Source organism: Cololabis saira, chromosome 3 (genome assembly GCF_033807715.1).
Source record: "Cololabis saira isolate AMF1-May2022 chromosome 3, fColSai1.1, whole genome shotgun sequence".
Classification (NCBI taxonomy): domain Eukaryota; kingdom Metazoa; phylum Chordata; class Actinopteri; order Beloniformes; family Belonidae; genus Cololabis; species Cololabis saira.
Window position 1 is genome coordinate 35,046,939 of NC_084589.1, and position 21,917 is coordinate 35,068,855.

General features: G+C 37.6%; 1 protein-coding gene across 1 annotated transcript in view; it reads left to right on the forward strand.

The window, feature by feature from the left end:
- Positions 1 to 868: 868 nt before the first annotated feature.
- plekhf2 (pleckstrin homology domain containing, family F (with FYVE domain) member 2) overlaps positions 869 to 21,917 on the forward strand; it is a 32,394-nt gene continuing 11,345 nt past the window's right edge. Inside the window, exon 1 of the mRNA XM_061717357.1 lies at positions 869 to 1,054. The gene's annotated coding sequence lies outside the window, so the exon portion shown is untranslated. The remainder of the gene's footprint in view (positions 1,055 to 21,917) is intronic.

A 21,917-nucleotide genomic window follows, 5' to 3' on the forward strand; every position in this document is an offset into this window, starting at 1 on the left:
TTTTTTTTCATGTCAAATATACTCAAACGTACATTCTCATCAGAGGTGTCAAGTAACGAAGTACAAATACTTCGTTATCTTACTTAAGTAGAAATTTTGGTTATCTATACTTCACTGGAGTAATTATTTTCCAGATCCCTTTTTACTTTTACTCCTTACATTTTCACGCAATGATCTGTACTTTTTACTCCTTACATTTTAAAAACAGCCTCGTTACTCTATTTCATTTTGGCCTTTAAATAAAACTATCCAGTTAAATTGCTCCATCCGGATAGAGTGAATTTGGTTGTGGTTGTTTCAGATGTTCTTGTCCAGTTTTGTTCTTACATCCGTCGCCCTCAGATTCCTGCAAATAAACTTGGATGTACATTCCAATAAACATTAGGATAAATGATAACATGCCTCTGAAGTTTGACTTTTTGCACCATTACAATACTTATAGGCAACTAGTCATCATATCTTCTGCTCTCTGAAACACATGTTAATGCTCAATAGTACACATATATGGTTCTTTAATATATTCGCATTATACTAAGATGCATTCATTTTCAATGGCTTTTGTCCTTAATGGCTTTTTCCCCCTTACATTACTTTTACTTTTATACTTTAAGTAGTTTTGAAACCACTAACCAGTACTTTTATACTTTTACTTGAGTAAAAAACTTAAGTTGAAACTTCTCAACTTCAACTTCTACAGGAGTATTTTTAAACTCTATCTATCTATACTTCTACCTGAGTAATGAATGTGAATACTTTTGACACCTCTGATTTTCATTAAAACGATAATATAAATGTGGTTCCTTCCTGCGCATTTTGCTGATTGTCCTAAACGCGCCTGGCACGCGGCGCTGCGGTGTCCGGGCGGGCCGTGAACGCAGCGCGGCGCTGCCATGTTGTTGTTCCAGGCTCGGGTCAGTTTCCAGCCGCTGGCGCTGTCTGCGACCACAACACCGCGTTTCTGAGGGACTAAACGCCGCTTTCCCGTTTATATCTGGACTACAACCGAGCCGCAACACTCTGCAAAAAGTCACAGGACAACCAGCGCTCCCGTCGGGTATGTAGTTTTACTTCGTTTCAAACTTCTTTCCACTTTGCTGACCGGCCAAAGCTTTCTTACTGCAGGGGGTTCCTCATACTTTTTCTCCCTTGTCTTTTTGCAAGCTGTTAAACCCCCCCAACAACTTTTTATTTAACAAGTTGCAGAATAAACTATGCTGTTGTTGAAATAAGAATAACAGAGGTCGCTTTTTGGTGAGAGAAAGCGATTTGTTAGGGGGTTTTCGGGAGCTAACTTTAGAGCTAGGTGGCTGAAGCCTGAATTATGGCTCTGCGTTAAATCGACGCGTAATACGGCGTAGGATACGCGGCGACGCTCAACGTACGGTGCGCGTACGTTGCGCAACGCCGCGGAACCATAAATCAGCCTTGACGCACACCAGCTGACACCAGCCTGTTAACTTTTGTGGTTCAAAGTCAAAATAACAATAATAATAATGTTATTTTCTTCGCTTGATCGCTATAAATTGGCAAGTTTTATTCACACTTCAACACAGAATGGAAGCAGTTTATCAAAAGTGTGTCTCTTAACCTCGCTTTCATTCATGTAGTGGTTAATAAAGTTCCTTTGAGCGTGTGTCACCTGCACAGGTGACCTACAGCCAGGTGAACCAGGTTTACCCTCAACCAGGTGAACGGCCAGCTTTAGTTCTTACTCCCTTGTGGGGGTGAATGTGCGATGCAGGCTGCTAGTGAAACTTTTCTACCACAAAAAAGGGAACTTGTTAGACATGTCTTTCCTTTCTTTGAGTCAGGTTTTTGTCGCACAGGGGGTTACTTTGCACTAAACCCTCTGTTATTCATAGTTGACTTTGACTTACTCCATATTTGTGTTTATGACTCAGACTACCCTTGAGTCATTAAGCTGATTATCCATTAACAACACGCCTTTTTTTTAAGTTAAAGAAGGGAATTCTTAATCCTTCACAGGGTGTGGATAATATGTTGTCACTTTAACACATTTTTTACAATCAACAGAATACAGGACAGTATTCTTTATGTACAGTAAATGCAGAATGTATTATTATTCAAAGCCAAAAAATAGGGAGAATACCCTTCATTATCTACCAGTTAATCAAACAAAAAAAAAAAAACAACAGTTTTAGGTTTCAAGTGTTCAACCCAGAAAACTGATAAATTATGGCATGCTTGGACCAGAGAGTAAGTGATTCCTCTCCTTTAAAAGAATAATGCTTCTGCTGGTTCTATTTTCAACTTTAGAAATTAATTCAAGAAGAAATATTGTATCGTTAAACCAATAATTGTTCACATGGGTTGCAGTGTTCACAGACAAATGTGCTCTTTGTTAACTTCACATTTACACATTTTTAGTTGATCATGCAAGATGAGCTGTTTGGAGGCATTCCCTTTTCCTTTTTAAATAGCATTTTGAGTCTAGTGCATACTTTGAAAATGTTCTCACACAAAAACTTGAAAAAATAATAATAAGAATTTCACTCAAATGGTGATGATTGACAGCAGGAAACGAGTTCATGTTAAGACAATGGAGACATTTAGATAGTGAGCTTCAGATTTTACAATGTAATTGATGGTGACAGAACGTTGGTTTGATAAATCTATTAGATGTTATTAAGATGTGAACGACGATGGAAAGTAGAATTGATAATGAATATGGAAAGTCTGTTGTGTTTGTAGACTGAATACTTTAGTTTGACAGAAAAGGTTGCAGGAAAACATATTTCACACAATGCAAAGATCTAATCTTTGTATTGTTGAAATATTTATGAAGTATTAGAGATTTATGGATGCATCACGTGTTCTCTCTAACATGATGTTTTGCGATACTTCTGCTTCACTTCATTACGGTTTCTGTTGAGCGCTGTAGTTACAGCCATTAGTGTTGAAGCTCCGAGTATCGAGCTGAAAGGTACGTGACCTTTCTAGCAAATGAGGTGAAAATGTCACACATCTTTATTATGCTGCGAAAGAGTCAAATCTGTGTTCATGCATATTTTTATTTTTTTTTTAATTCACAACTGTTTTTATACCACTATTGATTTTAAGCCATAACATTTTTAAGCTTTTCTTTTACATTTATTGTTTCGTCTAAAAACATATCTTCATCATATCTTTATCCAACTCAATACGCTCAAATGTCTGTCTACTCTGAATAGTAAAGGCTGCCAGTGACACAAAATCTTTAAAAAAAGGAAACGCCTATAGAATAGAAAGTAGGAAAGTGCAAACTCTCACATGTTGTGCACACATTTACAACGGATTTGCCTTTGTAACTGATGAATTACTTGTCCATCCATCTTCTCCTTTTGCTTTGAAGAGAAGTTTAACAGGATGACATTATAGGAGAGTTACATTCATAAGGGAATTCTCAGGGAACCACATTTCATAAGAATTACACTCATTTGCAAAACACCATTCAATCTAAACACCACCACAATGAGAGTGTGGGGCTTAGATGCAACCACCTGCTTTGCACCGCAGAAGATACGTGCTGAATCTGTGTTACTCTTCAGCAGCGGCAAAGTCTCGTCAATTTACACAGGGCTGAGCTAGCAGTAAGTCATGTGCACGACATACATAGAAAATGTGGTCAGTTGTCAAAGTAAAACCCAAGTGGGCTCTCCCTAGCTCTGACTCATACATGTCAGCCTGGAGAGTCTGTCTGCAAGCTGTGTTTCAAAATACATGTCAGCCATGTACAAGAAGAGGTTCATTTTAGAAGTCAAAAAGTTCAAGTTATTTAGCGCTAGGAATGGGTGATATTTTACCGTTCACGATATACCGTCAAAAAAATTCCCCACGGTAAGAATTTGTCATCACGCGGTAAAAACGATAAATTCCCGTTGATGACGTTTTTGTGTAACAAACATGGCGGAAGGCGGATCTGAGAGCGAGGAGCTCGTTGTTAAACGAGGCTCCAGCTCTGGAACTGGTTTGGATTTAAAAAGAGTGACGAGGAGCAAACATCATCTATTTTATGCAGATTCTGCAATAAAACAGTGAGTGCAAAGAATGGCAATACTGTTTCTTTATTTATCAGGTTGTATTTTTTTCTACTTTGTGATTTTATAAGCTAAGAAAACTTGAAGGACAATGGTACTTTTGCTGTTTGCACTGTTATCCCACTGTTTAAGCCATACAGTTTGAATAAATGTTGAATCTGTTCTTACATTTCAAACTTGTTTCATTTGAGTCATTACAGTTTTGCAGTACAGGTGTACTAATTTAATTGGTTTTTATTAATTCAATTTAATTGGTGTAGTTTAGTAGTATTTAGTATTCTTTTAGAGCAGTGTTTTGGGGGCTCCAAAGACTAAATGTGGTGATAGATTTATAGTTAAAAAGGTGGAGTTGAATTGGTATTTTTTTTATTGTCATTTTTATCGTTATCGGGATAAATGCCAGAAATTATCGTGATACATTTTTTAGTCCATACCGCCCATCCCTATTAAGCGCCACCCATTCTTTTTTATAAGGATTAAAGCACAAAGAACAAGAGATGGCCCAAAATGACCAGCAGAATATGAGCAAGATTCTCATGTGATCTCAAAACTTGTAGGCAAAGTTGTTATCTCATGAATCCAGTTCAAACAGGCAGTATGCGAAAGCGCTCTGCCTCTGAAAACGTGACTTGAAGTTGTGCTGGCGACGGAGCAAAAAAACCCAAAGTCGGAATGTGGCTCTTCCGCCTGATGTGGGACTGAGGGTGTAGATGACTAAAAGTATGACACTGACTTGGAAATGCCATTACATATGTAAAAGAACAAGTGGCCGCTGACTCTAAATTAAAAGGGACTCTCCATTTACTTTTCCAGTCCTTGATAAAGTGCATTTGTTTAAATATAACACAATCCCCTCAGCAGGTAATAAATTGCTGTAGTTTTTGGATTAGGCGTTAAGCTACCAAGGTATCTTTTTTCCGTGTTTTTCATAGTTTGAAAAACAAGTTCCACCAGCTCTCACAAGGGTGAAGTCCACTTAAGTAAGCCACCTGACAGGCTAGCGACACGCATACCTCACCCTATCCACACTGCAGGCACAGGAAGTCTGGCTTCCCGTGTAATCCAGAACCAAGCACATAATCCAGCGTGTCTTGGTTTATAAATGGATGCAGATTACATGCATAAACACTGCATGTTACTTCCTCTATGACCCATTAAGGAGTTCACAGGTAAATAAAAGAAATAAGTAAAAAACAGCCTACCTTTGAATCTCATGAGTTTATTTGCTTGAGGGGGAAGATTATCATGAATGTTCCACTGAAACTTTTAGCTGACCCAGTTCAGTGGGCATAAAAATATTTAATTTGCCTGTTATTTATCTGTATTTGTTTTTAAAGAGATTAGATCAGGGCATAATTGCCATTTCCTGTGCTTCTGGGGAAATGGTGGTTAAGATATACTGACAATAACTGTCTTATGAGCTCATATCAGAAGAACAGCCGTCTTCAGTTAAATCATGTCTTTTGAGTAGTGTTAAGTAAGTAAATGACGTTATATACTAATCTTTTTTTTGTTTTAGTGTCAATTTTTTTAAATGTATCAATGCTTAAAATATGTTAAATGGTATATGTAAATAGATACAAAAATAGAGTAAGTACATAGTTTCGTTTGGGTTGCAAGGTGCTTAAAGTGTCAGTTTTTGCAGATTTGTTTATACACATAAAGTATTTAAATGGTAGCTATAGATGATAGCAGGATAATAACTTGTGAAGAGAGACATTTCTTTGGGGATCCAGGTTAGGTACATAAATACTCATCTAATACCTACAGAACTTCCTGATCTCTCTGTATATGTTAAGAAAGAACTTTAAAAATATAAGTTTTACATTATCAGTCCCTTTGAGACTGAAACTGATGACACAATTGCAAACTGATATCCAATAATTTCAATGACTTTGCCATGCATTGACTGTTTTCCTTTGTGCCAGCCAAAGCGCACATGAGGCACAGCTCGTAGCTTGGTGAGGATGCACTGTGGTGTGAGGAATACTAATGAAATCAAGAGACACAGGCAGCCATAGGCACTGAAAGAATAAAGGATAAAAAGCTCAGTTCGTGTGAACTCTTTGAACTGTGTGACACAACTTTGCAGTGATTACTTATGTGCCCACTTGATCACTATTTGAGAGCACGGTAGATTTATGCTCTGTATTTATTTGCAGATTGACGCTTTCAGAGGACTTTTTTTTTTTCCTTCACACTGGCAGGAGAAATAATGATAGCACTTGATTTTGTTTAGCATATGGTTTAGCAGATGGTTACAAATTGGCATATCACTGCGTGCCAACAACAAAATGACAAGCTGGAGGTTTTAAAAATCTGTAATTGACTAAGTAAAATACCAAACACAGGTACGAGTGAAAGGGTCAAATGTCAGGAAAATGTTATGCTGCTCTTGTGCAGAAGACAGGGAGTAATTTGAATTGTTTGACTGTTCTTAAGTCTCGTGACAGATGACCCAGAAGTCAAAATGTATTTACCACAGAGCATAAAGTCTGCAAATGCTTAAAAATGAGATGGGAAGAATGAAGCTTGTGAGGAATGTGTTCTCACCAGTCAACAGGCCTCCATCTGTTCCCCTCATCTGGTGAACTGAACCTGTGTGCAGCAGCACGTCTGAGTCTTTCCTTTAAAAAAAAACAAATCTCTTTTCTTTCAAGAAAAAAGGGGAAAAGTCAGGTACTAGGAAGATATATTTTGATCATTTTAGTTATTTTTCTCTCCATTTGTGGCGAGTGCATTATGTTTTTGAATGCACTGAAGACTAATGTTTCTACATCATTTTCTTCTAAATCATTTTCTGTCAGTCAATCTCCAGAGCAGATGAAAAAAACAACTGAAGGCTACTAATTCAGTTGTGATGGATGCATATGTATATGTATACATTTGTCAACGGTTAGGTACTTTGATGACTCTTCTGCGTGTTATTTTCTTTTTCTGTCTTTTTTTCAAGGAAGTGTCAGTAAAAACTGTTGAAATAAGAAAATGATTGGAAGCAGTTTTTCTGGGGATCAGCAAGTCCTGTAATTAGACCTTTTTGTCCCTTTAAACTATTAGACATGGTGAAAATCTATAAACGTCTAACCATTATCCTCACACCTTTTTTTTTTTCACATGTGTGTTTCCACTTCCTATTATGGCAATTATGAGAGAATGCTGTTGCCTCCATTTCTACTCAAAGTAAACTACACTAAACTTTATAGACACACTTATGAGTGTAATTCACACTGTGTATATGAAATATATGGGTTATATCTATGTAGAGAGTTGTGGGAAAGCTAATATGTGACCAATCCTCATGACATGGAGCTGAATATCTCATAAAAGCTATCCAATTATTTCAGTGATGCCAAAATAGGATTTGATTTTTCATGAACTCAAAAATGTACTTTTAAATATTTTCAATGAGGTGACAAGAATGAAGATTTGTAATTTTTAAATTATCGCCAGTTACTACCTTGGCTGATAAAAATATTTCTTTCCATTAGCCACTGCGTGCTACTCGGTTACCAAAGTTTGCGTTCACATTGGCCCTTAACAGCATCTGACTTCAGCAGGAATGTCTCCTCCAAACATAAGTGCTGGCTGTCATTTCTGCTGACCTTTTTATTGTGCCATTGAAGCCAGCATTTGAAATGTTGTGCCATAGTAATATGCAGATCAGTTTCATTTTCATTACCTGGTTCTAGGGGAAGAAAGTAAGCAGAGTTGTGCATAGTTGCTATAAACATAGCAGTGTCAGCTCACTGGAAACAAATCTTTGAGGAAAAGGACTGTTCTTGGCAATATATGATAGAGAAATGGAAAGAGGTCTTCTGGGATTTTTTTAAAGTTGGGAACATGGTGATCTTTCAAGTCGGGAGTATGTTCATGTACTGGAGTGGGTAACTGCTAATCGTTTATAAGTCTAAAGGGTAATGTCTTCCTTCACAGTTTCATAAGCAGATATGGACCGATTGCAATTTTTGATTGCTGATTTTTATTTAATTTTTTTGGAAACACTTTAATTATCAAATTTGTTTCATGGTCGAAGCGCCACAATTTTCATTTTCTTGGATCATGGTTTTTATGATTTAGTGCGTGTGCGTGTGCGTGTGCGCTTTAATTGGCTATAACAATAGGCTATACATTTTGACCACATAACTTGCTTTTGATCAATAACTCTGGCCAGAGTGAACTGTAGCTTATCTTCAGTGTCACTGAACCTGAAGCCCATCCCTCTACATGATTTTAGCGATATAAAGTCAATAAATGAAGTGGGTCAAAATATTTAATCAGTTATCAAAAGACAAGAACTGATATTGTTCAGAATTCTTTCATAACGTGTGTTTTTAATTCACTTCCAATGACCACTGTTTATTTAGTGCTGTCAAGCGATTAAAAAAAAATAGATGAATTAATTAAGATCTGTAATTAATTAATCTAATTAATCTCTTTTTTAATCTTTCCTACAAATTGCTGAGAAAAGCCATTTGGGCCTCATTCACTGGACCGACAACTTTCACTTTCAAGCATTACAAGAAAAAATAGATGTGAAAACTGCTCTTCAGAAAACCAATGGTGTGATGTTGCTGATCATCTGTCAAACAATATTTAAGTCTATGATCAGTTCAATTCAAGAGTCTCTTCAGCCTCTTTGTTCATACTGAGTATGAAAATGCCAAATTTGAGATACTGCTGCCAGAAGAGATGCATGTCTTGTGGCTTTTTTGATAATGTTTCAGGATTATAAGTGCCTTGTAATTGCCCTCCTTCTCACTCACTGACAGATGACAGACATGCTCATACAAATGCCCTTCCTCACAATTTTTCAGTGTTTTACCATATGCATGACAGTTAAGAAAATAATGTGGCAGGTGCATGTTGCCAAGTTTCACGAGTGCTCCTATTTTTTAGAGTTTACCCAATTTGTCTCAGATGTTGGTCACAAAATTGAACTAAATGGTTATTGTTTTCACAATTAGCAGCAAGTCTTAACATTATAAAGCTTTCAGCAGGGATCTTTTGAAACATGTCAGGCCAACATTACTGGTCTGGTTGCTAAATTGCCTATAACCCTGCAGTAAATCTGTTTCAACCTGTATGGGTGACTGATTAAACTAGCCCTGCTGCTAACGGTGAGGACATACCGTACACCAGAAGGTGCAAGTGAGGTGAATGCAAGGTGGTAGAAATTAACTTCGTTTTCAGCTTTGCCAAATAACATGGAAATCTCTGCAAAACAGAACAAATTTATGAGGAGATAACTACAGCATCAAACTGCTCTCACAGGGTTTGTAAGTGCATATTTCTCAGTCAGCACTAATGTTTGTCTAATGATAAAAGTTTCAAAAGGTATTTGTTTTGGCACATGAACAGTGCTGAAAATCCAAGTCAGCAAGAGGGTTTTCTAAAAAGAAACAAAAACGAGAACCATCATTGTCATTGAATGCAGTTAGTTTGACTTCTTAAATGGGAATTTCCTTGTGTGGTTTATTTTTTTAATAATAAATATCGATTCATTCAATGTGGTTCACTATGGTTTGAAAAAAAAGAAGCAAAACCTAAGGAATAATGCAAACAATGCACTAATTTGAACTGTAAAGAAACATGTATGCATTCAACATAGGTTTATGAGATATTGTTTCATGACCGTGATCCCAGTCTCTAGAAACATTTACAGCCACTGAGCAAAGGTCACAACGCCTCCTGTAATTGCTAAATCCATTTCTCTTTAACACCTAGTACCTAGTATTATTGAAAGATAACTAAGGACATTAATGGACTGGGTATAACTCTCGTAATTGATCTTTTGGTAGATCCAGTCATGTGAATTTCCCCTCAGTCTATTATCTTTTTAAAAGGCAATTAAAAAGTGAAAATGTGAATGAGTCATGTGTAATGTCTGAACATGCTTGATCATTGAAATAGTCTCACTGTAGTTTTGAAATATCCCTTTCTTGGAAAAACAAATGTATGGATTGTACCATGTTGACCTTATTTGCTATTTTTACTGGAAGTATAGTTTTTGTTGATGTTGGCATGTGTATTCAAATATAATAATAAGGCCTTCGATCATTTAGTGTGTGAACAGTTAACAGACAGCAGACAGCTAAGGTCAAAGGTGGCGCACCTGCTGTAAATAACTGTAAATCAGTTGCTTTTTTTAATCTTCTATGGGCCTAAAATGCACACCAGCTTCCTGAATGTGGTTATATGATTAATAATTGTTCTGTTTGCCTTTGAAAACTTCAGCTAAATGTCATTTGCCTATAATTTTGTTTAATGATACTCTAGTTTGAACCCTTGACCTGCTCCATCAAGTGCAGTAATTTATATTATGTGATAATGGGTAGATTGCTTCTCGTAACAATATAGTATCTCACTTTTCAACTTTTTCATGGCATCACCTCTTTTTTAAGGAGATGTCCTTGTTCACGTCCTTTTTGAAGGAGATGTCCTTCCAAAATTATTGTTATTCATCACACAATCCCATAGGCTTAAAAAGTGGCTACAAAAAGTGTCTAGTGAATTTAAATAGTGACCTACATTTAAAAGTATTTATCTGTTGAGTCTCCTGCAGATTAACACCCTCTGTTTTTGTGTGAAAAGAATAAATATTCATCATTCTGTTGTAAGATCTAAAAATAATGAATCAACTAAGATATGTATCAGTTTCTTATGATAAATGTAATTGACATTTCTTAATTATCACTTTCTGCATAAACTTTAAGTAGATGTGGGCTCTGTAAAACTTTTCAAATGTTGATTAATTTGTTGAATTTCTTATCCTTTGTCCTTTCAAAGAAGTTTTGTGCTGATGAGTACCAGAAAGGTTTTTATCACATATTTGCAGGGTATGATGCTACTGTATAACATTATGACACATTATCGACAACTTTAACATGGAGATGTTCAGCAGAAAAGGCGTAAGCAGTGACACTACCTCATATATGGCAGTATTTATGTTCACATTACACCCTCAGGATAAATTATTGTCCCTATTTCTGTAGTTATGGTTTACAGCCTAAAGAATCTCTTTCACTCATCACTGTCTTTGTCATCATCACTCTCCCTTTAGCATCTGACTCATTTTTCCCTTTCTTCTTCCCTTTCTTCCTTCCTTCCTTCCTTCCTTCCTAGGCCTCTCAGTGTGGTATTGCTGGAGATTTAACTGCAGGTCATGAAGATGAGTTCACAGCCCTTTGTAGGGCTGCAGCTATCGAATATTTTAGTAATCGAGTATTCTACTGAAAATTCCATTGATTAATTGAGTAATCGGATAAAACATATTTTTGTTTAGTTAAAGAGCAATTATAAATATACATAAGATGTTAGATGTTAATTGACATCACTAAGACTAAATTATATAATACAGTAGGTTCATGGATGTGCATTTAAAAACCCTGAACTTACACCAGTCGACCAAATTCACTGCCTTCACTCAAAAAACTAAGGATCTTACCAAGAAATGTTCTTATTTCTAACCTAAACATGCCATTACACCTGATAACACACATAACTTAAAAGGTTAGGTGTTTTCCCCACGTGTTTCAATTGAACTTTCATTTGTGTCAAGCACATTTTAAGTTCTAGTTATGTTTTAAGTTAAAGTATAAGATTTTGAGTTTTGGCAGTGTTCAAAATATAATTCCTATATTCCTATTAGGGCTGTTCGATTTTGCCCAAAAATAAAATCTCGATTTTTTTCTCTCAAAATCCGATTTTCGATTACAATTATTTTGTGAATTCACAAAAGGAAAAGAAATGATTTCAAATATGCTGTTTTTTTATTGAACATTTGCCCCATTGGGCTTTAAGTGCAAACTTTGCTCTTATTAAACCAAAAATGAATGAATAAAGTGCAAAACTCTGTAAAATAAGTTGAAAAAAAGTTTTAAAAAATATAATAAAATATAAAGTTTTATCTCTGGAAAAAAAAAATCAGCAAATCAGCACTTGCAAACATACAGTAAGTTATATTTCCAATTAAATAAAACAAGACATTTTCTAATTAAACTAAACTGGGTCTTTGCATCCTAAATAATAATGCAACCCATGAAGGAGGTAGAGGTGTGTAATGTCAGTCATTACATTTGCTATTCACATTTGCAAGTTTTTTGCAAGGAACACGAGCCGGTCTACGGCATCTGGCTTGAGGGATGCCCAGTGGCATGTTACAACGCCCCTCCTACACTAAAGAGCCTCTCCGATGGGGCACTTGTCACAGGTATTGAGAGGTATTTCCATCAATCATTAATATGGTATCAATCATTAATATGTGTGCAGACAAGGTAAAAAAAAAAATTGAAAAATCGATTTTACGAGTTTCACGTTTTAACATCGTTCTAATTACATAATCGCGATTACGATTTAAAATCGATTAATCGAACAGCCCTAATTCTTATAATATAAGACCTGCTGTATTGGAGCACATTAGGCAGCAGTGCTGCTTGATGTTTTATCCTTGAATGACTACAGAGCTAAAATTGAAAACTACCCAGTTAGCTTTATTACGTTTTTATTTTTCTGACATTTTCTGCCTTTTCTTTTAGTTAAAACTGTAGCAGGAACAGATGTTTAGAGGAACCTATGTATGTACCGGGTTAGAGGGGGAACATATAGGGGAACGGACCAGAAGAATATAGCGTGGATTGAAAATAAAAGTTAAGCACTGAACTACACGTGTCTCCCGTCTGGGCCATTGCAGACTGCCTGAGCACATAGATATATAATATATATATAATATATATATCTATGCCTGAGCATGGCATGTTACAAAAACCAAACATATCCGCCGCCTCTTTCTTCTACCTTTACGTGCGCGGCATCAGCGCGTTGTGCCGCATTAAATGTAGTCCGGGCAAAATACCTGCTTTGAGCTGCAAAATTAAACATTCCTCGAGGCAGAGAAAATTCCTCGATCATTTGTTGTAATCGAAATTACTCGAATTATTCGAGGAATCGTTTCAGCCCTAGCCCTTTGTTTACCTTTTTATATAACCTATAAGTCACTGTTTTACACCACTTATTTACTAAATGTCTTGCATGTAATTGGTAACGCTGCATTTTCTGATGGAGATGTTGATTGAGGTGCCCTTCTCATATTTAACACAACAGGATTTTTTTCTGTGTTTTAAAAGGGATTTCTGGCATTTGTTCAACAATCAGGACAAGGGGATTTTCCACCCAGTTGGCATATTTATTTATTACCTTTACAATTCAGAAATAGGGTATCTGAAAGATACCCTAAAGGAAAATCTTAATGGATGTTAGTAGCAAGAGTTTAATTTTGTATGCATTTTTGTATTTTTAATCACATTACATAACAAAAGACTTGATGGTTTAAAATGCTTCAGTTGTTTATAACCCAGGCTAATGTCAAGAATAAGAGAAGTGTGAGGGAAACCAGTTGCCCGCATAGATAAACTCCAGCGCTGGTTATCATCTTATTGAGTCAGCCCGGGTTTCCACAACTTTGATATGAGGATGTTTGTGTAAAAAGGGCATTGTTGATATCAGATTGATTGCACACGATTGCAGCTTCTAATCTATGCCCATGCTTAAATTTGTGGTAATACGGAAAGCAATGTATTTGTAGAACTTCCAGTTATGAAACTAAGGAAACACGTGGAGGCATTGGTGGCTAAGATTAATGTGAAAATCATTTTTCATTCTTCAAAAACATCACTGAAAATTATTAAACTTTAAACTTTAAACTTTATTTATTTATATAGCACCAACTCATGCAGTGTAAGTGCAACTCATGGTGCTTTACATACAGAGATAAAATAACAATCAAAAGTACAGTTTAAAACATCCCATACGACCCCACCCCCCACGCATACACACACCCTCACTCCCACTCATACACATGTGCATACACTCACACGCCCACACACACACACACACACACACACACAATAAGTGGACTGGTGACATGGCTTAGCACTAACGATCCAGGTGAGGAAAACACTACCTATGGGTGGCCGTCCACACCGAGAGGCTCCACCGGCCACGACCACAAGGAGCATCGCCACAGAGACCCCCCCAACCCGGACAGACCAGGACAGACCCCACACAGAAGGTGGAGTCCCTCCCCCAGCTACCCAGGCCTGAGGGACCCCCATGACGACACCCCCATGGGCGGAGCAGGCACACCTCCCAGTGTGGACGACCCCCCTGAGGAAACACTGGAGCTAAAAACTAAAAGATTAAGAGAAAGTAAAAAATGCCTAAAAAGTATAAAATTTTAGAAAAATCTATACAAAACTTAAGATGAATAATAAATAACATAAAATACAAAGTCACTCAAATGGATTAAAGGTCAGATAAAAGCCAAGCTAAAAAGGTGTGTCTTGAGCCTCCTTTTAAAAGTATCAACGTTCTCTGCGGTCCTGAGGTTCTCTGGCAGGCTGTTCCATAAATAAGGGCCATAATGGCTGAATGCAGCCTCACCGTGGGTTTTGGTCGCGGTTCGGGGAATGGTTAAGAGGCCGGTGCCAGAGGACCTCAGGGTCCGTGAGGGTTGATACAGTAAAAGCAGATCAGATAAATAAGATGGCCCAAGACCGTTAAGACATTTAAAAACCAGTAAAAGAACCTTAAAATCAATCCTGAAGCGGACGGGGAGCCAATGCAGCGATTTTAAAACAGGTGTAATGTGCTCCCGCCCTCTGGTCCTCGTCAGCACGCGAGCGGCTGAATTCTGTAATAGTTGTAGGTTCTTAATACTCTTTTTAGGAAGACCAGAGAGCAGGGCATTACAATAATCTAAACGACATGAGATAAAAGCATGCATCAGCACCTCCGTGCTGGCCTGAGAGAGAAACGGGCGGACTCTGGCTATATTCTTAAGATGGTAAAAACCTATCTTCGTAATATTCTTTATGTGTGGAATAAAAGTGAGCTCAGAGTCAAAAATAACACCCAGGTTCTTTACACATTTCGAAGGTTTAAAATCTTGTAGTTTTGGTAAAAGTTTCTCTCTCTGGCCTTCAGGACCAATAACTAAAACTTCTGTTTTGTCCTGGTTGAGCTGTAGGAAATTATCTGCCATCCATGACTTAATATCTAAAATACAGTTAAAAAGGGCATCAAGTGGCCCTGTGTCATCAGGAGACACAGCGATGTACAGCTGTGTGTCGTCAGCGTAGCTGTGGAAGCTGATGCCGTGTCTCCTGATGACGTCCCCCAAGGGAAGCATGTAAAGGTTAAAAAGAAGCGGACCTAAAATTGACCCTTGGGGGACCCCACACTTAATTTTATGCATTCTGGAGGAACATGTATCCAAACTTACAAAGAAAGATCGATCTGTGAGATAGGAGCGGAACCAGCTAAAAACAGTACCAGAGAGGCCCACCAGGTGCTTCAGTCTGTTTAATAAAATGTGATGGTCTACTGTATCGAAGGCGGCACTAAGATCCAGTAGAACCAAGACTGTCAGTTTGCGGTTATCTAAATTGCACCTGATGTCATTTAAAATCTTTAAAAGGGCTGTCTCGGTGCTGTGGTTCATCCTAAAGCCAGACTGAAATTTCTCTGAAATATTGTTTCTTATTAAAAAATAATTTACTTGGTTAAAAACCAGCTTTTCTAAAATCTTACTTAAAAAGGGTAAGTTGGATACAGGTCTGTAGTTATTAAAAATGCTGTGATCTAAATTGCTCTTCTTCAGAAGGGGCTTCACCACCGCCATTTTAAAGGCGGCAGGGAAGACACCCGTCTGAAGAGAGTAATTTACTATATTTAAAATATGTTCCTCAAAGAATTCATAAAATGTCTTTAAAAGTGATGTGGGAATAGGATCTAAAAGGCAGGTTGTTGGGTTTACCTGGGAGAAAACTCGACCAAGGGTCCTCGCATCAACCAGGGCAAAGCTCTCCAGTGTTTCCTCGGATAAAAGCAACTGTCCAGATGTGTTAAAAATGACATTTTGATGTGGTAAAAGACTGGACCTAATGTTGTCAATTTTACTTCCAAAGTGGTCTGCAAAATCCTCACAAAGATTGTCTGTTGGTGGTTGTGAGGAATTCTTAAAATGTACATTTGTTAAAAGATCGAAGGTGGAGAAAAGAAATCGAGGATTGTTTTTATTGTCTGTAATGAGTTTTGAGAAATGAGCTATCCTTGCCTGTTTGACGGTTTTATTGTAGGATTTGAGTTGTTCACGAAATATTTGATAATGTATTGTAAGTTTACTTTTTCTCCACCTTCTCTCAGCACTCCTGCATTTTCTTTTTGATTTTTTGACTTCCTCAGTTCTCCATGGGGGTGTAGGCTTAGTTTTTATGGTTTTTGTTAAAAGTGGAGCAACTGAGTTCAGCGTAGATTCCAGTTTCCTGTTAAAATTATCAACAATAAAATCACATGATGCAGGTAAAACATCAGCAGGAGTGCTCTCTAAAATCTCAATAAAATTTGCAGCCACTTCAGAAGTTAGGTAGCGTTTCCTCACCGTTCTCATCGAGGCTTCCTGATGATTAAGACTGGTGATGTTAAAAAACACGCAGTAATGGTCAGACACAGCCAGGTCGACAACAGAGGACACACCGGTGGACAGGCCATAGGTTATGACCAGGTCCAGGGTGTGTCCTCTGTTGTGAGTCGGCTGTGTGACATGTTGGGTAAAATCCATGCAGTTTAAAAGGTTTAAAAAATCTCTCGACAGTGGGTCGGAGGTATTGTCAATGTGTAGATTAAAATCACCAGTTATTAAAATTCTGTTGTAAGTGGTATGTATGACTGATAAAAGCTCTGAAAATTCACTGATAAAAACAGTGGAGTGATGGGGTGGTCTATAAACAGTTAAACAAAGAATAGGAGGACTGCTAAAAACAAAGGCAAGGTGTTCAAATGAGGAGTGGTTGTTAAAAGAGACCTCCTTTGTAGCTAATATGTTTTTAAAAATTGAAGCTGTGCCGCCTCCCTTTCTAACACCCCGTGTGGTAAATAAAAAATTAAAATTTGGTGGAGAAGCCTGGATGAGGGAAAATGCAGCGTCCGTGCCAAGCCATGTCTCTGTTAAAAGAATACCATCAAGTTTATGATGTACAATAAGATCATTTAAAATAAAGGTTTTGTTTAAAAGAGAGCGCACGTTCAACACAGCCAAGTTAATGTCTGTGTTGAACGTGCGCTCACGACCACAACGTACCGGGTTGATAAAAAAACTTAACCAATTTATCGCCCAGTCTTAGCCACATCATAACGGCATAAATAGACTATTTATCTTTCAAGTAAAAACAATGTGCTTTATCTGTAGTTTGTACATGAATGTTTAGATTAGTTCTACCTGATACAACAACTCGTCTCTCAAAATACCTTTTGTACCAAATAAATAAGAAACAAAAAAGATTCACAGCAGTAACTTTAAAACTTGAGTTTCATTGCATGAAGATGCAATGACATTGAAAGTGTCTTACCCGAGTGGGCTTGTTACTGACGTGTCGGTTGACATTTGGCCTCCTAGGTTCATAGATGCTTGATTAAGATTTGATTTACTTTGATGGGTTTTATTCATAAGCTGTATGAGATAATGGGAAATGACTATTTTATGGTGTAGTAATGATTTTGAGAAAAACAACAGAATTTCCAAATCATTAAAAGTTAACAGGAACAAGTTTCAGTATAATTGGTTTCCTTTTTAGACTACATAAGCTTTTGCTTCTGCTAAGATATCTCTCACAATGATGAAAGTCGGTTGGAACGGTTAAATTCTGGGGGAGAGGAGTCTTTTCATTTTCCGTACAATTATGTATGTCTGTCTCCTTTTTTTTTTTTTTTTTTCTCCCATTTTCATGCTTTTCTTTTCCATTTTCATGCTTGTATAGTTCTAAACATTATTCTCCTGATCATTAAGGTCAGGATGAAACAACCTGGTGCTGCATGTAATTATTGTGAGTGTAGAAAGTTTGGAACCTCTGAGAGGTTTAATCAGTTTTCATTCTGGCAAAAAATTATGTCCTGTGTAAACTGAGAGAGAGGAACATCCTCTTATTTACTAATTGTCCTTATCTAAAGCCACTGCTGTTCCTGTAACCAGTTGGATGGACATGCAAAACAACAAACTCCAGCTGAGCATTATCCAAACTGCTTTGAATTTTTGTTCTTTTTTAGTTTTAATTTTTGTTGGTTATTTAACATTAACAAAGCTGAATACGCAGAGAATGACAATACATGGGACTTGGAGCTTAAAAATCATTACAAGCCCTTACAGCAATTCCTAGAGAAAAAAATTAACTTGGTGCCTGCGGTTTAAACTTTAAACAATACTTTATCAGATGATTTTAGGAAACATTTAAGGAAACATTTCACAAATGCAAAGGAAATCACATACTTTTAAAGTTTGTGATTAAAAATTAAGTTTATTTGGATGTCAGTGTTACTTTGCCTTTGCCTCTGGCTCAGTTTAAATTAAATATGTCCGTTTTGAAAAGGCCCAAATGGGCAATTATTGGGTTTTCATATTTTCAGATGACACAGCAGCTGGTACATTTTAGATCCAGAATGCATCTTTCAAGTTACATTATGATATCTGGTCCACCCCAACAGTGGGAAACTGACACCAAGTGTTAGTGTATGAATAGTGCATGAATGAATGAATGAATGAATGAATGAATGAATGAATGAATGAATGAATGAATAATTACTTCTGGTTCTGAAGTTTATCCCCTATTCCAACCACATTGACAAGTAACTGCTGAGCAACTGCATCCTTATCAGAATGGTTAAAGAGCTGTCTGCACTTGCATCAGGTTGGGGGAGTCTGGAGAGTTTTTGAAGCTGTGATAAATAAATTGCATTCTGTGTTCTTGATTAAAATGATTGGATCTCCATCAGCTTGTCACCAAGTTCTGCACTGGTCTGTCAATGACTCCCTAATTTGTCCTAGGCGTGTTAGAGCAGGGAAATATCTAAAACAGACATATCAAATGCAAGCTGAGTTTGACCCCATTTTATCTGCCCTGTGAGAACATGGACAGATAACTATGTATTTACAATACAACTCTGTAACAGGGACTATAGTCCCATGTCCAATGATGCATCTTGAGTAAATTACCTCTGCTGGGTGTGAAATGCAACACCTCTACAATAATAATGACATTTATATATGTTATATATAGTTAAATGCAAGGCAATTATGAAATATGAATTAAAAAAACAAAACATAGATGCATTTAAGTAGCCAGTTGCTGTACAACCAGCCCTTCGGCATCAAACTTAAATGCCAATGTGGCCATAGATGAAATGAAGGCTGACACCCCTGTTCTAAAACATGCAGGGCAGTTGGCCTGATAACCAGGATTGGAAAAACACCAATTTAGGAACAAAAAGCAACTTAACTGCAAAGCAGAGATTTAATCACAGAACACTGTCAAAGCACTGCTAAGGCACAAGATGCATAAAAGTCACCAATGTCCTGCTCTGCCGTTGAAGAGTTTTAAGTGTCCAGATGAATGTAACCAGAGAAACTGTAAGGCTCACATCACCATGTCCAAGTGTCAGATGAAGTCATGTAAAGCTCACCCATACTGGACTGTGGAGCATTGGAAACATGTTCTGTGGAGTGACAGTCAGATGGATGAGTGTGTAGGGTGGGTGCTGGAGGAACTGGCCTGCCTGACTGCCATGTGTCATCTGTTTGTTTAGTTTTTTATTTTCTTCAGGCTTTGGGTCAGGCCCCTTATCTCCCACGAAGGGCAGTCGTAAGGTTTCAACATTACAAGACATTTGGACAATGCTATTTTTCCAAATGTATGGCTACAGTTTGGAAAAGGTTTTCTTTTTCTATTCCAACGTGGCTTTGCCTCAGTGCACAAAACAAAGACTATAAACTCACGCACTCTTAAGAAAATGGACGGCTTGATTTTTTTACTGGACGACTGACTGGCCAGCCCCCAAAAAATGTTATACTCTGAATCTGTTCAGTAGGGCATAATGCTACGATTGCATGTACTGTAACAGGATAGGGCTTTAAAGGGAAAGTTCGTTTTTTTACAACCTGGACCTTATTTCTGGCATTTTTTATGGTCGTATACTCACCCAGGCAAGTTTGGTGTCATTTGGAGTCCTTCGGAAGATATTAGGAGTTTTTTGCGAGCCGCTTCTCCATATAACGGTAGTGAACGGCGCACAGCGGGACACAGACGATGCAGCGTCTAAATAACACATGATTGCCGCGAAACTCGTTCATTTCTTTTATGAATCACTAGATCTGCTTCCAGGACCTGTTGTCTACATCCGGGGCTGTGTGTGTAACAAATAAATCAGTTTGTAAACAAGACCTCTGACCTGCATGACGTCATCTCTTTGCGCGCATCCCAGACACAGCTCTGTGTACAGCTGGAGTTCGCTACTGTTAGTTTACTGTTAGTTATTTGAAACATGTCTGAATATTTGTCAAATTCTGAGGTTGTGGACGACGACTTTGAATAAGATGGACGTCCTTACCGTTTTGAGCCAGAGTATACGGCTGAAGAGCTCACTGAACGGAGGACAGAGTGCGCGCACAGAGATGACGTCATGAGTTCAGAGGTCTTGTTTACAAACTGATTTATTTGTTACACACACAGCCCCGGATGTAGACAACAGGTCCTGGAAGCAGATCTAGTGATTCATAAAAGAAATTAATGAGTTTCGCGGCAATCATGTGTTATTTAGACGCTGCATTGTCTGTGTCCCGCTGTGCCCCCATGCGCTACCATTATATGGAGAAGCGGCTCGCAAAAAACTCCTAATATATTCCGAAGGACTCCAAATGACACCAAACTTGCCTGGGTGAGTATACGACCATAAAAAATGCCAGAAAAAAGGTCCAGGTTGTAAAAAAACGAACTTTCCCTTTAAGTCCTTGGGTAGACAAAATAAGTGTAAAAGAAAAAAACAACCCCATGATGAGTGATTGGACTGTACATGCTTTTTTGGGACTGGTATATTGCTTTTAATTTTTTTCTGGCAGACTTGGCAGAAATTAATGGCTAAATCGTTTGCAGAGAAAATGATTGACATTTATAGCTCTGATTAAATACTTTTTAGCCTTTATTTGCATATCTCAGTGTTCTTTCCACTTTCAAAAGGTCTGTCTATGAATGGTGCGTAGTTTAAATGTTAACCAATGTGTGAGATAGTAGACGTTATTAAAGGGTATATATTTATGTACAGGCTACCAGTAAAGTACAACTGCTGTCTGTGCTCTTAGATTTCTATTTAGGTAGAAAATAGATAGATCTTAGATTTCTATTTGTCTCCTCGGTTTCTTTTTTTTACACTTGTGTAAAGGATTATAGTATTGGTCTCTTTCATCTCTCATTTGATTACTGGGTCCGGAAACTCCAGCCTGTGTTTATGCTGCTCTTTCTCTCGGGAGCTTCATCCTCTTTTTGCCCTCAGCTCTCTGATGATAAGAAGCGGTTGCCCACCAGTTGGCAACAACCCTCGCTATGAGGCTTGACAACGTCAGCAACCTCACTGTCCTCCCCAGGGCTTTCCAGGCCGCTCACTCACTCGCTCTGGGTTATTGGTGTGCAGATCACTGGGGAGTCAACCCAGGCTGTGCTGGCATTTGCAGGCTAATTAGCATAGTTTCTAGAGCTGTGTTTTTTGTTTTTGCTCCCACCCCCCTTTTTTTTTTTAGGGCAGGAAACCAAGCATATAATCACTGAATCTACACTGAGTTTCCTGTATGTTTATGAAAAACGTTTTTTTTTTTTTTTTCATGTAGTCCAAAAACGTATTTATATGTAGTTGCAAAGAAGCACAAGTCAGAGAACTGACTGATGATTTTGCTTGTAAACAAACTTACTTTCTTGCTTTGAAATTAGGAAGTTCAGAAAGCCTAGTATTTGGAAAAACATATCTGCTTAGATTTGAGATCAGAGTAGAATTATCCAACCGTACCAT